The 15,965-nt window shown below is 48.5% G+C and overlaps 2 long non-coding RNA genes across 2 annotated transcripts; one reads left to right on the forward strand and one right to left on the reverse strand.

Moving 5' to 3' along the window:
* The first annotated feature begins 126 nt into the window (after window positions 1-126).
* LOC129494887 (uncharacterized) lies at window positions 127-11,856 on the forward strand. The gene is made up of 3 exons (XR_008661426.1): window positions 127-283; window positions 1,957-2,057; window positions 11,260-11,856. It is a non-coding gene; the product is annotated as an uncharacterized LOC129494887 (long non-coding RNA).
* An 11-nt stretch (window positions 11,857-11,867) lies between these two features.
* On the reverse strand, window positions 11,868-15,136 carry LOC129494890 (uncharacterized). Its single transcript, XR_008661427.1, has 2 exons — window positions 15,064-15,136; window positions 11,868-11,914 (listed from the first exon to the last, which is right to left on the reverse strand). It is a non-coding gene; the product is annotated as an uncharacterized LOC129494890 (long non-coding RNA).
* Window positions 15,137-15,965: the final 829 nt, after the last annotated feature.

Below are 15,965 nucleotides of genomic sequence, written 5' to 3' on the forward strand. Positions count from 1 at the left end.
AGGCAGTGCTTCTGCGAGCTCTTATAAATCACTGGCTGAGGCTGGCTTATGTTTGTCATATGGTCACAGCCGTCACAAAATAAATAAATACCCATTTTCTATAGCTGTAAAAACACGGCCTGCGCACACTGCCAAACAACCACAGACTAACTTTGATTAAACGAGGAAACCGGTCTACTTGTTGAAAATGTGGTAATGAGATAGTTTCCACCCAGACGGGAAGCCCAGTTCTGGCGGGGGAGGGGCGCCTGCGTTTCTTCTGCTCCCTCTGCCCACCAGGAAGGTAGGATCAGGCCCGCAGCTCTGCCTTTACTCTCCCTCCTCCCCCTCCTCCTCCCCCTCCTCCCCCTCCTCCTCCTCCTTCTCTTCTTCATTTAATTTTTTTTTTTTTTTTTTTTAAAGCTGAGTATCTTATCTGTGTCTCTACGGCTGGGTAGATGAGGCTGAAATACTGGTGAAAACTAGCAGAAACTTCTGGTGGCAGGCGCTTCCTGTCAGTGCAGCCCCACAGCACTGGGGGACCGGGGATTAGGGGCAGAGCCATTTTAGCTTGGTCCAAATTCTACTTTGTTTCCTTGGGGACACGTTGTTCTGATTTGTTGACTTCCAATAAAAAGCGCCTCAGAAAGGGCTCATGCCTGTGCCTAGCATTCTCATTTTCTTTAAAGAATAATAGAGCATGTCAGTGACAAATCCTTGTAGAAAATTCGATTGTATTGGTTTGGAGAAATTTATGTGACAGTTTTGGGTGGTTTTTTTTTTTTTTTTTTTTTTTTTTGAGGCAGGGAGAAAGAAAAACTATCTCATTCCTCTCGTGTTGTGTTTATGGGGGAGAGAAGAAACCAAGAAGGTAACTTGATCAGAAAATACTTAGCAAGAGGGGCCTTAAAAGCCCAGAATCTGAATCTTTAACTCTCTCTCTCTCTTTTTTTTTTTTTGGAAAAAAGTTCAGGAAAGAGGTTTTACTTATCCTCGTGTACTCCTCACTGTCCTCATCCCACACAATGACGCTGAAATACTTCCTCCGAGCAAGTGGGAACAAACTATAATCTCTTAAAACATTTTTAAGAGGACATGCAGGCTTGGTGTTTGTAAAAGTATGTCAACAAAATGTGCTAACCACATTTTTTTTTTCTTGTTGTTGTTGTTGTTGTTGTTGTTGTTGTTTTTTAAAGTTGTCAAAGAAGCCAAAGCGATTAAGTTAAGCTGAAGAGGGCTGTTTTAGAACAAGGGGACGTTTGGAGAGAATAATGACTCAGGTCATTTGGGCTGATGTTTACCGAGTGATCGCAGGGTGCCAGGCCCTGTTTTGAGGTTTGGTTGTGATTAGCTCCTGTAGCCCTCCAGAGTCGCCCTGGAGAGGGTGGCAGTGTTACTGTCATTGGACAGGTGAGGCAGGCAGGTCAAGTCGGAAGGCTGAGTTTGCCAGCAGCTGAGCGGAGGAGGCAGGGGTTTGGGTCCAGGCAGGCTCTAAAGACCATGTTTGACTCAGGTCTGGTTTCTGAGAAAGCCTGCAGGTTCGTTTTGGGAGCTGCTGAGCCCCAGCCCATCAGGTGAAGGTGAAGCGGTGAGGGAGCTGGCTTTGGATCCTCTATGCCACCGAGCACTGGGGCAGCCGTTTCCGATCTTCAGTCTAGACCCAGGAGTTCTTCTTCTTCTTTTTTTTTTTTTTAATAATAAATTTATTTTTCATTGGTGTTCAATTTGCCAACATACAGAATAACACCCAGTGCTCATCCCATCAAGTGCCCCCCTCAGTGCTAGACCCAGGAGTTCTTGATCACTCTACACACCTATCAGGAGTGTGACCTTAGATCTCCTCTCCAGCATTTCCCCCAAATCCCAGCATCCTGATTGAGGGTGTGGCTGGAGGGGGCAGACCTATGGTCAGGGAGACAGGGGCTCATCTGCCCACATCCTTCCCTGTGGCCACTCACCTCTGACTTTCTCCTGCAGGCACCTCTCCAGTCTCGCTTGACCTCCTGTTTGGGGAAGATGCCCAAGGAGCCCCGCAAGGCAGGTATCTCCCAGCTTCTGTGAGGATCGCTTGGATCGAGGTATCTTTCTTCAAAGAGTTCCACTTGCTTTGTCTACGTTGGGTGGTCTCGCATTGATGATAGAGAGCTGCTCTGGTTCTGGAGTGGACAGACTTGGGCCCAGCTCTCACAGTCTCTCACACTTCATGTAAGCATTCTGCTTCTTTTCCCCAACCCAGATTAGGACCCTGGCAACCCAGAAAAAGAGTCCTGCGGTGGTGGAGAAGAGACCGTGGCAATAGTGTTTTTTTCTTTTAAGATTTTATTTTATTTATTTATTCATGAGAGAGAGGCAGAGACACAGGCAGAGGGAGAAGCAGGCTACCCGCGGGGAGCCCAACGTGGGACTCGATCTTGGGACTTCAGGATCACGACCTGAGCCAAAGGCAGATGCTCAACCAGCGAGCCACTCAGGTGCCCCAATGATACTAGTGTGTCCTGATTGAATGCTCACTATGTGCCAAATTCTCCCCCAAAGCATTTTGCTAGTGAGGGTTTATTTATTCCTCCAAATACACCTGTCACTGGGTGCTCTTACCTCCATCTATGGGGGTGAGGGTGGGGGTGGAGTGAGCTCCAGTGAGGTGGCAAGGGCAACAGCTGGGCAGCCTAGGGTCTTGTTTTTAACCTGGAAACCTTTTTTGAAGAGCTCAGGCCTTCACTGACTATCGTGTCACCACTGGGAGGTACAGCTTCTAATCTGGGCGATTGGGGTGGGGGCTGGGGTACCCACTCTGCCTGGCATCCAGAAAGGGTGCGAATAATGTACTTGGCCCATGATAAGTTCTTAATCAATGATCGCTATTATCATTCTCTATTCTCCTGAGGCCAAAGTCAACCACATAGTACAAAAAAAGAAAATGTACAAAAAAAAAAAAAAAAAGAATGGCATGAGTCAGCATGGGCTTTGGAATTTGTTTGGGCTAGAATTCCACTTCATTCTTGTTGTAGAATCCTGAGTAAGTTAAAGAAGTTAGTAAGTAAGGGAGTGAATTAACCTCTGGTGGCTACAGCGGCTACAGTGTCCTCAACCTGCCACAGGAATTTAACTATACGGGTTACCAGGACACGGTAACACAATGATTGGATAGATCAGGTGTGGAGTTAGGACTCAGGCAAGTAGCAGGGGCTCAACAAATTGTTTTCTTTTTCCCTTTTTGTTACTCTTTGTCTCATCTTCTCACTGTTACCATTGTGGCTGTGGTTGTGTTGTTGTTGTGCTGAAAATATGAACACTCTTAAAGATCTGAGTGATTTCAGCAAGGGAGACTATCTGGGTTGTTATTTTAGGGGGACTCTTGGTTTTATCGGTTTATCAGTTTGTTATCAAGACTCTTGAATATCTCAGTCAGGTCATTATTAGTCTGCTTGTACTACTCACCAAGTCTCAGGTTCATTCAGAGTAACATCTGGTCTTTTTTTTTTTTTTTTTTTTAAGATTTTTATTTATTTATTCATAGAGATACAGAGAGAGAGGCGGAGACACAGGCAGAGGGAGAAGCAGGCTCCATGCAGGGAGCCCGACATGGGACTCGATCCCGGGTCTCTGGGATCAGGCCCTGGGCTGAAGGCGGCGCTAAACCGCTGAGCCACCCGGGGCCACCCACATCTGGTCTTTATAGTGCTCAAAATGATGTGTACCTCCTCCATCCTAATTTTCTGACTTGTGTCCTCTTATTCATCCACACCAGCCACAGCACTGGGCTGGCTTCCTTGCTGTTCCTTGAACCATGGGGCACACGGCTTCAAGGTCTTAGCATGGCAGTCCCTCAGCCAGGAATGCTCTCTCCCCAGAACTTCACATGGCTCCCACTTTCACGCCTTCAGATCTTTACTTGGGAGACTCCACCTGGGAAGTCTTCCCGGACTAGCCTGTTGAACATTACCCCTGGCAACTCCCTCTAATCCCCTTTGCTCCACCCCTCTTTTCTTCTCCATAGCATTTAACATTTAATTTTTTTTCCCCAAAGATTTTATTTAAGTAATCCCAAGGTGGGGCTCGAACCTACAACCCTGAGATCAAGAGTTGCATACTCCACTTGCTGAGCCAGCCAGGCGCCCCAGAGCACTTACCATTTAATACAGTACAATAGTAAGTGTTAACTCCACCAGGATAGGCATCTGGATGGGTTTGGTTTCCTGCTGCATTCCTAGCACCCAGAACAGTGCCTGGTACACAGTAAGAGCTTAATAAATATTTGTTGAGTGAGAAAGTAAATGAATGAGTGAATGGAAGAATCCAGGGAGCATATTTACTTAATTCAATAAAACAGCTGAATATTGGGATACTTTCCTGGGTGCCAGCCAATGTGCCATGATATGGAGGAAACGGGCCTTACCTCTGAGGAGACTGCTGACCCTTCAGACAAACATGCACAGCCAGGGCTAGGCATAGCCCAGCAAATGTCATAAAGGAGGTGTTGAACAAAGAGAGTGACTGAATAAAGAGCTTGGTGGCATTTGGAGTGAACCATGGGGGATGGGTAGGATGGCTACAGATTGATTTTCGGACGTATGTGGCATGTGGGTTTGGGGAGGTTCAAAATGAAGGTGGGACAGGCAGTGGGCACAGAGCAAGGAGATGGGTAAGTAGAGAATAGTTCATTAAAAAGCAGTATATAAAAATACTAAGTATTTTATTACACATTTCTTTTTAGTATCTCAGGGTATTTATGTATTTATTTATTAAAGATTTTATTTATTTATTCATGAGAGAGAGGCAGAGACACAGGCAGAGAGAGAAGCAGGCTCCATGCAGGGAGCCCGATGTGGGACTCGATCCCAGGACCCCAGGATCAAACGCCTTGGGCCTAAGGCAGGCGCTCAACCGCTGAGCCACCCAGGGATCCCTCACAGGATCTTTAATATAGTTTGGAATTCTATGTGAATAGGCAGCTAATTTTTAGTTATACAGGTCAAATTTGCATATGTTTTACATGTTAAAAGATAAAATATTTAGCTGCTGGCTGGGACATTTGGGTGGCTCAGCTGGTTAAGCCTCTGCCTGCCGCTCAGGTCATGGTCTCAGGGTTCTGGGATCGAGCCCCGAGCTGGGGCTCTCTGTTCAGCGGGGAGCCTGCTTCTCCCTCTCCCTCTGTGTGCTCTCTCTCTAAAATAAATACATAAAATCTTTTTTTTTAATAAATAAAATCTTTAAAATAAATAAATAAATAAATAAAACCTTAAAAAAAATTTAGCTACCAGTCCTGCATCCTTGCCCATATTTGAGAATTAACCAACTTTTATTCATGCCTTTGCATACGTTTCTCTTATTTATTTACTGAGATACGATTGACATGTAACATATTAGTTTCAGTTGTACAATATAATCATTCGATATTTGTATATATTGTGAAATGATCGGCCTATATATGTCTTATGGTCTGTGTGTAGTATAAACGTGTATGTGTGTATTATATATTATATATATATATATGTATTATGTACCTATACGTATATTTTCTTTAGAAAGTATATTATCGCGTGTGTTTCAGCAAAAATGGCATACTTTGTGTGGCTTTATGTATTTATTTACTCCACACTGTCTTGATGATCTAGCCATGTGAGCACATGTGACAGCACTTCATTCTTTCCACCCGCTTTCTATATTCTTCTATTTCAATATCATAGTTTATGTGGCCAGTTTCCTCTTGATGAACATGTAGCTCGTGGCTTACTTTTCACTATTTTTTTTTTTTTTACTTTTCACTATTATACACAATGCTGCAATGAATATCCTTGTGTATGCTTCTTTGAGTCCCTAAGTGATTATTTCTTTAGGGTAGTTACTATAATTATAGGCCTATCTATTTTTTCTCATGTTTTAATTTGTTTAATGTCTATTTCTCCATTGAAAATATAAACTCTATGAGGGCAGGAATCCCATTTGTTTTGTACCTCTCTCTTTAATTACTACCTAGCCAGTGCCTGAGACAAGGGAGTGGTCAATAAATATTTACGGAATGAATCTGGCTGAAAGGTTGGCTGGGGCCCTTGGTGTCGTTTTGCATCCTAGGAGAGGAAACTATGATTTATTTTGGTACATTGGAAGTTTTCATACAGGGCGGTAGTTGCAGGGCGATGATTATTTGTTGGGGTTGGGGAAAAAGTATTTTAGGCTAGGAAGAAGACAGATATTGGGGCCCGGTTATGAGATTATGACACAGATCAGAAGGAAACCAGAAACAGGATGGTAGGAATAGAAAGGGGAAGGTGCCTTTGGGAGCTACTGGATGATAGGATCTGCGAGATTGATTAACTGATTAGCTCTGAGGGGCTGTGTAAAGAAAAGCATGGAAATTGGAGACTGAGTCTAGGACATATTCATTTCACAAACGTTTATTACCTCCCAGCTCTGTGCAAAAAGCACTCTGCTGATTGCTGTTGGGATGTAAATTTGCAGGATCTTCCTTCCCTACCTTCAAAGGAGATTTGGAGTCCACTGGGGATGATGGAGGGCGACTAAGCAGGTACACCAAGAATGCCAGGGAGTGACTAGGGTGGGAGGGGCTAGCCCCAGGGCAGGCAAGTGAAATATTGTTGTTCCAGAATGGGGAGGGGGCGGGGAGGAGAATGCTGGGTGAGGATGTTTCAACCCTGCCCCAGAGTCACACAGGGCTGACTGGTGAACACTCAGGATGTGCGAGAAATGTGCACCGGTATAGATTTTTTTTAGAAGTGAGGAAATTTAGATCGGTGACAGAGCTGGGCTTTGACATAGGCTTCAGGTGTAGTCTGGAAGGTGGGGAAACCAACTGTTAGCTGTGTGATCTCAGGCAGGCTGCTTCACCATCCTGAGCCTCAGTTGACTCTTTTTATTTTTTAAGTTGACTCTTTTTAAAGAAAAGGCATTAATAACTACAGGGGTGAAGACTGGGAAGATTATGGGTAGTCCCATGCCAGTCCTGCTTCTCAGGGACACTCTGTATCTTGGATTCGATCATGCCCTCCCTCCACGCAGGAGAGGAAGTAGAGGAATGGTCGTGTCCTCCCATTTGCCAGATCTTCTTTGTTTTACCAGGATGCGATCTCGCAGGAGATAGTTTCTCAAGGAAGAAACACTCACTTGAAGTTCGGTGGGTTGGTTTCACTTGCATTTCTTTCCAGTGGCATCCTAGTATTGTGGGATAAAACCCAAAAGTCGTTGAGCACCCCCTGCCCAAATGCTGCCTGCCACATTATCAGGGATTTTGGTTTTTATTCTAAGAGACATGGGGAGTTTTAGGGAGGGCCCTGATGTAATCAGGTTTGACTTTTGAAAAGATCAATGTGACTTTTGAAAAGATCGATGTGACAGAGATGTGATTGTCTGCATTTCTGCTGCAATGGTAGCTCTGTAAATACAAAGTCTGCTTTCCTTCCAGTGGTGTCCCTGGCCTGTGGCAAACAATGCCAGACACACGCTATTGGTTGGATGCATATGTGACCTCTCTGCATTTACAGCAAGTCTAAAAATAGCCATTGTGTTACTAGGAGGATATAATGAGATAATGGATGTAAAGTGCCTGGCCCATGGTATCTATTTACTCATTTCTCATCCAGTATTTAATGAGCATCTACTATATTCCAGGCATGGTTCAAGGTCCTGGGGGTGCACCGGTGAGGTATGAGGGTGAGGCATGGCCAGGTCTACACAGTAAAGGTAGCTGCTGCTCATTGCCTCTGGGCCTGGGGAGAGCTACTTAATCTCTGCCCAGGCTCTTCCTCTAACAAATGGCAAAATATAAACCCTACCTCACAGGGTCATTAAGGGGATTAAACGAGCTACAAAGTGAAAAGCACACATTGGGAACTCAATAAATGTTAGCGTGCATCAGCTAGCCTCTCGGCACACTGGTCCTGCTTTTGCCATGAGATCTTTCTGAAATATTGGTGCTCGAGTCCACATGACCCATCCCAAGGCAGAGAAATGTGGGAGGCATCGCTGAGTGTGCGTTTGGACAGGTCCCTGCTCCTATTGGATCGAACAGTCTGATTCAGGCTAAAAAAGAAAAAGAAAAAGAAATTTTCAACTAACTACACAGACAACTCACTGGACTCATTTGTCTCATCCAGGAGGGAGAGATGGAAGGAAGTGAGGACAAGGACTCTGTGCACTCTTCCCAGCAAAATGCAGAACCTTGGGTTTTAGGACTCACGTAAATGTCATCAGGGGAGCTGAGGCTAGAGTATCTGGTCTCCTCAAAGACAGTCCTACGTAAAAGGAGAGCCCTTGGTGGAGTTGATTACTCAGGATCCATGAGAAGAGTCATCAGGGAAACCACCCTTTGCTGTTAAACAACACAGAGCTCCCCTGTGGTTTGACAAGGGCAACCCAACCATCCAATGGGGCAGGCCTAGTAGGGGTTATGATCTCTATTTTACAGAGGAGGAAACAGAGCCAAGATCCCACTGACTGGCCTCAAGACTCAAATCTCAGTTCTCTTCCCACCGGACCTGTCTGCCGCTGGGCTCCGTGTTTTACTATTCTCCTCTGTATGCATCTGTTGTGAGCTCTGCTGTGGGCAGCCATCTAAGAGATGGAGGAGGCAGTGGGAAATATGTTTTAAGAGTTGAGGAGAGGGGCACCTGGCTGGCCCAATGGTTGAGTATCTATCTGCCTTTGGCTCAGGTTGTGATCCTGGGGACCTGAGATTGAGTCTCGCCTTGGGCTCCCCACAGGGAGCCTGCTTCTCCCTCTGCCTGTGTCTCTCATGAATAAATAAAATCTTAAAAAAAAAAAAAAAAAAAGAGTTGAGAAGCCTGGGTGGAAAATAGATATTTAGGAGGCCTAAACCTCTAGATGGCATTTTGAGCCATTGGGCTGGATGAACTCATCTAGGGAATGAATGGGAAAAAGAAGGTAGAGTACCAGCACTGGGCCTTGGGCTTCAACATCTGGAAATCAGGGAGCATAGAAAGAACCACAAGGGGACTGAGAAGGAGCGTCCAGTGAGGACAGGGGAGGGGTGGGGTTGATGGGGTGCGGATGGTGGTGATGGTGGAAATCAGTAGAAAGTGGAGTCCAGGGCAAGGGAAATGGTGTTTCAAGGACGAGGCAGTGGCCAGCTCTATGAAGCGCTGCAGATGCGGTGAAGAGCATGGGGACATAGAACTGACTGTTTGCCATGGCACAACTAGAGCCAACGCCAGCCCCTGCCAGTGTCTTTACCAGGCTCCGTCTTCCTTCCCTGTGTGCACTCACTGGACCCCAGGCGCACGGGCCTCCTTGCAGTTCTTCCCCAAGCTTGCCTTTCTTCTGCTCTGAGCCTCTCACCTCCTGCTCTCTGTGTCACTAATGCTTTGCCGCCCAATGTCCCGGGCCTCTCTGCTCCTCAGGGGGACCCGATCTACAACAGCACGCCTCTTGCCCTCTCCAGGGACCCTTATGTTGCAGATATACTATCTGTGTGGTCTGTCTCCCTCTAAAGGGGCAAAGGCCTCATTTGTTTTGCTTACTGCAAGTTCTGTCTCCCGTGCCTAGGACGGTGTCAGGCCTCATGGCTCCCCTGTAGGCTCCCCCGTAAACAACTGCGTTTACAGCTCCGCAGGGTGTCTCATTTAATTGTCCAGAGTCTTACAGAAAAAATATTTATTATTTATATAAATAATAATTATAGATACTTCCTGGGGTCCTTGGGTGGCTCAGTCAGTTAAGCATCTGCCTTTGGCTCAGGTCATGATCCCGGGGTCCTGGGATGGAGCCCCACATCACCAGGAGCCTGTTTCTGCCTCTCCCTCTGACTGCCACTACCCCCTTGCTTGTGCTTGCTTTCTCTCTCTGTCGAATAAATGAAATCTTAAAAAAAATCTTAATTATACTTTTTCCAGTTTTATTGAGATATAATTGACATATGATACCATACAAGCATAAGGCGTATAACATAATGATTTGATATATGTATATGTTCCCAAATGATTGATAGGTTTAGTTGACATCCATCACCCCGTATAGTTAGAATTTTTTTCCCTGTGATGAGAACTTTCTTTTTTTTTTTTAGTTTTTTTTTTTTTGATGAGAACTTTCAAAGTTTTCCTTCTCATCTGCCTCATCATCACCCCATTTTGTGGATGAGAAAACTGAAATCCAGAGAGATTAAATAAATATTCTAAGGCCAATGCAGCTTTCAGAGAGTGGAACTGGAGTAGTTGAGCAACCTCAGTTGGAGAGAAGACTTCCAGGACAATATCAGAGGGAACCCACCCTCTTTCCCCCTCAAAGGCACAGAGTTTAAATCACTTTCAGGAGGAACAAAAGTTGACTTCTTGAAAGAATGGGAAGGGGGAGCCAGGCAAAGGGAGCCACAGGTCTAAAGGCTCTAGGTCAGAGGGAAGGCCTAGTGGCTGAAGCTTAGAATCCCAGGAAAGGGCTTGCCAAAACTTGAGGCCGACGAATTAGGCAGGGGCCAGATCTACAGAGCTGGGGAGGCAAGCTCTGGAGTTTGTTATTTTTTCCCCCCCGAGGCCATAGGAAGCCATTAAGCTGGGTGGGGACAGAACCTGATTTATACAGTGAAAGATCTCCTGGACTCGGGGTGGAGCTTGTATTAAGGCAGGGCTAGGAAGGAAGAAGCTTGAAGAATCCTTCCATACTCCTTTTAATTGGAGGAGACAGTGAGAGAGGTCATGGTGCTGTATTAGAGATGGAGGTAAGTAGACAGAGTTGAGACATCCTGAGATAGAAATGAAAGGACTTGATGGATTAAAGGTGTATGTGGGGAGATGGAGCTGAAATATGGTTTGACTTCTGGGTTTTGGCTTGAGGAAGTGGGCGGATGGTAGATGGACCCATTTATTGAGATGAGACGGGGCATCAGGTTTCAACAGACCTTAGCTACCTTCCCCTTTGGCCAACTCCCCTTTGGCCAAAGCTCCCCGTCTGGAATATCGGAGGAGGGGTGCAGACAGCTTTCAAGAGGTGCCCCGAAAGTTACGTGACACGCGTAATTTTTAAAGAACAGTTTACATTTGCAACGTTGAGTGAAGTCAACCTTGGAAAACCAGCCCCAAGATTGGCGGAACACAAAAAGTCATGCTCCCCGATGGGGGAAGGACCTTGTCGGAACTTGCCGACCGGACAAATACAGTTAAAAACAAACTACGCTCTTTGCACCTTATCAAGGTTAATTGATTAATTTAATCAAGTCACGACAATTGTGTCTAATCCTCGATTTAAATTGAGCCTTACGCTTGGCCCCTCCCTTTCCAGTTTGCTTGTAAAAACCAGCAGTCTCATCTCTTACAGTATTGTTCTGAGCCAAGTGGACTGGCAACTCCGAGGGAGAGAGAGTCTCCAGGCCCCGGGCACTGCCTCCACTTCTGAAAGGTGACTTCTGCAATTTATTTTTATCATATATTACACGATGATGTTTTATGGAGGGCTTCAAATTTCGAGATGACTCGGAGTGGGATCAAGAAACCTGATAGAGAAGAGAGGAGTGTAGCATTCCCTGGACTTGTTGGTGATCCCTACTTAATTTAATGCATTCAGTCGTGTTAAAAGGGCTGTCCCCGTTTCCTTCTCAAATGTCCTTTGTAGTTAGCAAGAGCTGGCAGGTTTGACTAACTTTTTCATTTTCTTTTCCTGCTGACTCCTCACTTGCAGTTTTCGGGTTTTCCTGCCCTGAACACTGAATTCTTTTTAAGTCGAGTATCTATGTTGGCTCCATTTCAGCTCCAGGGATTTACGTGCAGTTTCCAAACTGTCTTTCTTGTAATAGTTCCACAGTAACATAAATAACTTGTGAAATAGGAGGATCATATCGCATTGTTCTTCTAACGAAGGCTAAGTCTCCAAAGATGATCCCAATAAATGTTAAATGTAGCAAATTAGGAGGGCTTTTGTTTTGTTTGTTTGTTTTGTTATGAGATCTGAGAAGGCTGTGTGTGGCAGGCAGCATCTGGAGAGAAAATCAGAAGTTAGCAGAGGAAGAGGTCTCCTATCACGAGGATTAAATCAGAGATAATAGTGCGATTTTCTAAGCGTACCCTGGGAAATATATCTTAAGGAGGGCTGGTCTGTTTGGATAATTGTGAAAAACGAGGTGTAGCTGATGTTTGTCGCATTAAGGGGAGGCGAAGTGGGGCTTTTTCCGCCCTTTCTCTGGTTAACATGTGCAGAGCATCAGCTTCCATTTGAAGGGACATTTCTGGTTCTATTCTTTGTTTGTTGCCAGCGTCTCTGCAGCACCTGACTCCTTTAGAGATAGTCTAGCTGGGGGTGATGGCAAAACAGGATTACTCGTGGGTGGAGCTAAGTATCCGTAGACTGACTATAACGCTGGGCTTTCAATTTTCATTTCATGGAATAATAAGGAGTTCTGAGCTTTTTACTACAAAACTAAACGTTCCTAGTGTTCTTTACTTTTGGAGTTTCCATTTTTCAGGGTTTTAACTGGGCATGCTTCCCAAGTAAATCTTAAAAGTAGGAGTCTTCACATTCTAAGGGGAGAGTGTGTGTCCCACGGACGCCCTTAGCAAATTCATATCACTGTGTGTCCGTTTAAAAACACAGTATGTGTTTGTAACCCAGCACTCAGTCACGGGCAGAATTTTTGCAACGATTTCCCAGTTTTACTGGCACGTCTCCAGGAATAAGGTTCTTTGTAATTCTTTGCTCAAACATAAGGATCACATATAAAAAAACTCTTAGCAGATAGATCAGCTCATACAATTATCTTTCAATTTTAAAAGCTACAACATAATAAGGTTCTTCTTTTGGGGGTGGGGTGGGGTTAGGGTGAGGAGAGAGAAACAGTAACTAACAAACCATAGGATGCTATTATGCTAACAAAGTGGTAGCTTTGTAAGAGCAGAGAGAGAGAGAGAGAGAGAGAGAGAGAGGAAAAAAAAAAAAGCACAACCGTTTTTGCTCAGAAAATAATTCAGTAGCAACAAGGTCTGAGAGCCAGAGCCTCATTGTTCTTAGTGAGCGATTATTTGTCAAAACATTTGATTGTTTGCCTATCCCCCTCCTGCAAAGTTTGGATTTTTTTTTTTCCTTTTTGCCCAATTTTGACACTAGAATTTTTAACTATCAGTGCCATTGTGTTTACAGCATTCAAGGTCTCAGAGTTCAAAGGTTATCCATTAACATGTGGAGCGAGGCTACACCGAATGTGGAGGCTCAACCTGGTTCCACTTGCTCATAGTTTGTTTTGTAGCAATGCTCCAAGTCATTTGTTTTGGTTGAGTTAAATGAAGTTTCTTGTTTGTTGAAGAGCGTCTTTGGGATTGCGTTTTAGGATGTGACTATAGGGGCTTAAAAAAATATTTTAAAGAAAGATATTTATCTTCCCTGAGAAAAGGAACCCTGGTGCTAGAAATAGAAATGATCAACATCAGTGTATTTTGAGTGGTTGGGGGGGGGGAAAAAGAGTTCTGGCCAAAGAATTTACTTCTGGCACTGCTAATTAATTGTAAGTAATTGGTTCACTTCCTTTTTTAAAAAAAAAAGACTAACCAGGCCATATGTGGGGTTAGTAGTTATATATAAAATGACAGCAAAGCATCACACTTGGCAAATTCTTCCCCTCTGCTAAGAAGCTGTCTCTCAAATTCCATTTTCGATTGCTCACCGGCAGAGCATGTATATCGCGCTGCCCACCCCCACCCCATTTATTAAATATATACTTTAAGGGCCTTTCTTGATAGGTTTTTAAGTTTTTCCGTTTGGGATACACCCATATCCCATTAAAAAAAAAAAAAAACCACCAAAAACCAAAAACAAAAAAACCTCCACCACTTGGCTGTTTTTTGTTTGTGTGTTGAGTTGCAGAGCTCTGTTTACATTTGCATTCGTTTGCATTTTGGGGCCAAAAACTTGGTGGCTGGGATTGTTGCTTCCAGGGTTCCTCCTGGGGGGGGGCACAGGCTCTCCCTCCCTCCCTCCCTCCCCCCCCCCCCCCGGGGATTTGGGAAGCCTGGTTTCATCCACGTGGGTTTCCAGCAAAGCCAAAGTGGATGCTCGGAACCCGGGCCAAGTTCAGAAATCTCAAGTTGTAATAGCGGCGCAGGTCGGGCGCTTTTAGAAAAAACGACAACAACAACAACAACAACAAAAAAAAACGACAATTACGGGACAGCTGTAGGAAGGTAGTAATTGAGCCATTTTAATCGCGTCCAGCTCCTCGACCTCGCTCACCCTCACCCTCGGCGAGAATCCGAAAAGCCGTCTGCGCGCGGCCGCCCTCTCACCTGCCCCCAACGGGGTGCAGAGGCGCGGGGCGGGCACGCGGGGGGACCCCCTCCCGCGCCCGGGCACACCTTGCGCGGGAGGCGGGAGGCGGGAGGCGGCGCGGCCGGGGCGTGCGTCTGCGCCTGCGCCTGCGCGCCGCCCCCGGGCCCCCTCCCCGCGTACCTGTCACTGGAACGGCCGGAGCGCGCGCGGGCCACGTTTAGCCGGATGGGGCGGGCGGGGGCGGGCGGGCGGGGGGGGAGGCGCGCGCGTGCGCGTGCGCGTGCGCGGGAATCGCGGGCCGGAACGCGGGGGCGCGCGCTCGCGTCCCGGAGGCGGAGTCCGCGGCGGTGGGCGGGGCAGGGGCGCGCCTGCGCGGACCACGTGGCCCGGGGGCGGGGCCGGGGGCGGGGCGTCGCGGAGCGGCGGGGCCGGGGGAGGGCGCAACAGCTGCTCCCGGAGCACTTTCTGACCCAACAGTCCCCCCGCGCCGGACGCGCCGCGCCCCGGCGGCTCTAGGGACCCCCCGCGCCTGCACTGTCCCCGCGCGGGCGCGTAGGGGGCGCCCGCCCGCGCCTCTGCCCCCCGTGCGCACCCCCGCCCCGCTCACCTTAGCCCCGCGCCCGAGGTGAGCCCGGCCCCCAAATCCCCCGGGCGGGGCGGGTGGGGGCGGGGGGCGCCGTGCGGGGGGCGGTCTCGGCGGCGCGGGGCCCCGGGGGATGGCCTCGCCCCGCGCCCGGCCGCCCCCCGCCGCTTCTGGGGGGCCGGTGCGGGCGCGGAAGCCGGGAGGTGTCCGCACAAAAGGCCGAGAGAAACTCCCCGTCGCCTCCCCTCCCTCCTGCCTTCCCCGCCCCCTCCCCTCCTCATTCAAACCTCGGCTCGCTCGTGTGGTGTCAGTTCAGTCCCGGCCGCCGCCGAGCGAGGAAATGGCCGAGGCGCCGGAGCCGCAGGTAAAGGGGGCGCCGCGCCGCGCCGCGCCTCGCCTCGCCTCGCCCTCCGGGGCCCCGGGAGCCCGCCCCCGCCCCCCCCGCCCCCGCCCCCCCGCCCGCGGACCCCCGCCCCGCTGCTCGCCCGCGCGGCTCCTCTCGGGCGCCCCCTCCGCAGCCGGCCGAGCCCGGGGCCAGCGTCCGAGCGGCGCACGCATCCCGGGCCCGGGGGCGGCCGCTCTGCGCGGGGCGCGGGGGCGCGGGGCGCGGGGCGCGGGGGCGCGGGCGGGCGGGGGCTGCCCCGGGAAAGTTGGGCGGCTCCCGGGCTGTGCCGGCCGGGCCCCCCGCGAGCGCCCGGGAGGGGCCGGGGCAACTTGGGAACAGCCAAAACAATGCGCCCTAACAGGCGTCCCCCGCAAACAATGGCCGGGACCGTCCCCACGGGCCGGGCGGAGGGCGCGTCTGCAGGGCCGGGGGAGGGGCCTGGCGCCGCCGCGGCCCCCCCGCGCCCCCCACGCCCCCCGCGCCCCCCGCGCCCGGCCCGGCTCCCCGGGTCCTGCCCATCCCCGAGCCGGCGGCGCACGGGCTGCGTTCCCTGGAGGTGTGTGTGTGTGTGTGTGTGTGTGTGTGTGTGGGGACAAGGTGCTTTCTTTCCTTTCCTTTTTTTTTTCTTCTCCCTCCCTACCCCCCCCCCTTTAATTTTAAAGATTTTTTTGGAACTTTTTAAATAGCCCTTAAACGCTCAAGAGAGTATCTTTTACAACTCGCTTCCAGTCGGAGTCCCAGAGCCAGCTGGAAGCAGAACTAGTAACTCTAAAGGGCAGGAAGGATCGAACTGTTCCCTATAAG

This window comes from Nyctereutes procyonoides, unplaced genomic scaffold (assembly GCF_905146905.1).
Source record: "Nyctereutes procyonoides isolate TBG_1078 unplaced genomic scaffold, NYPRO_anot_genome, whole genome shotgun sequence".
Classification (NCBI taxonomy): Eukaryota; Metazoa; Chordata; class Mammalia; order Carnivora; family Canidae; genus Nyctereutes; species Nyctereutes procyonoides.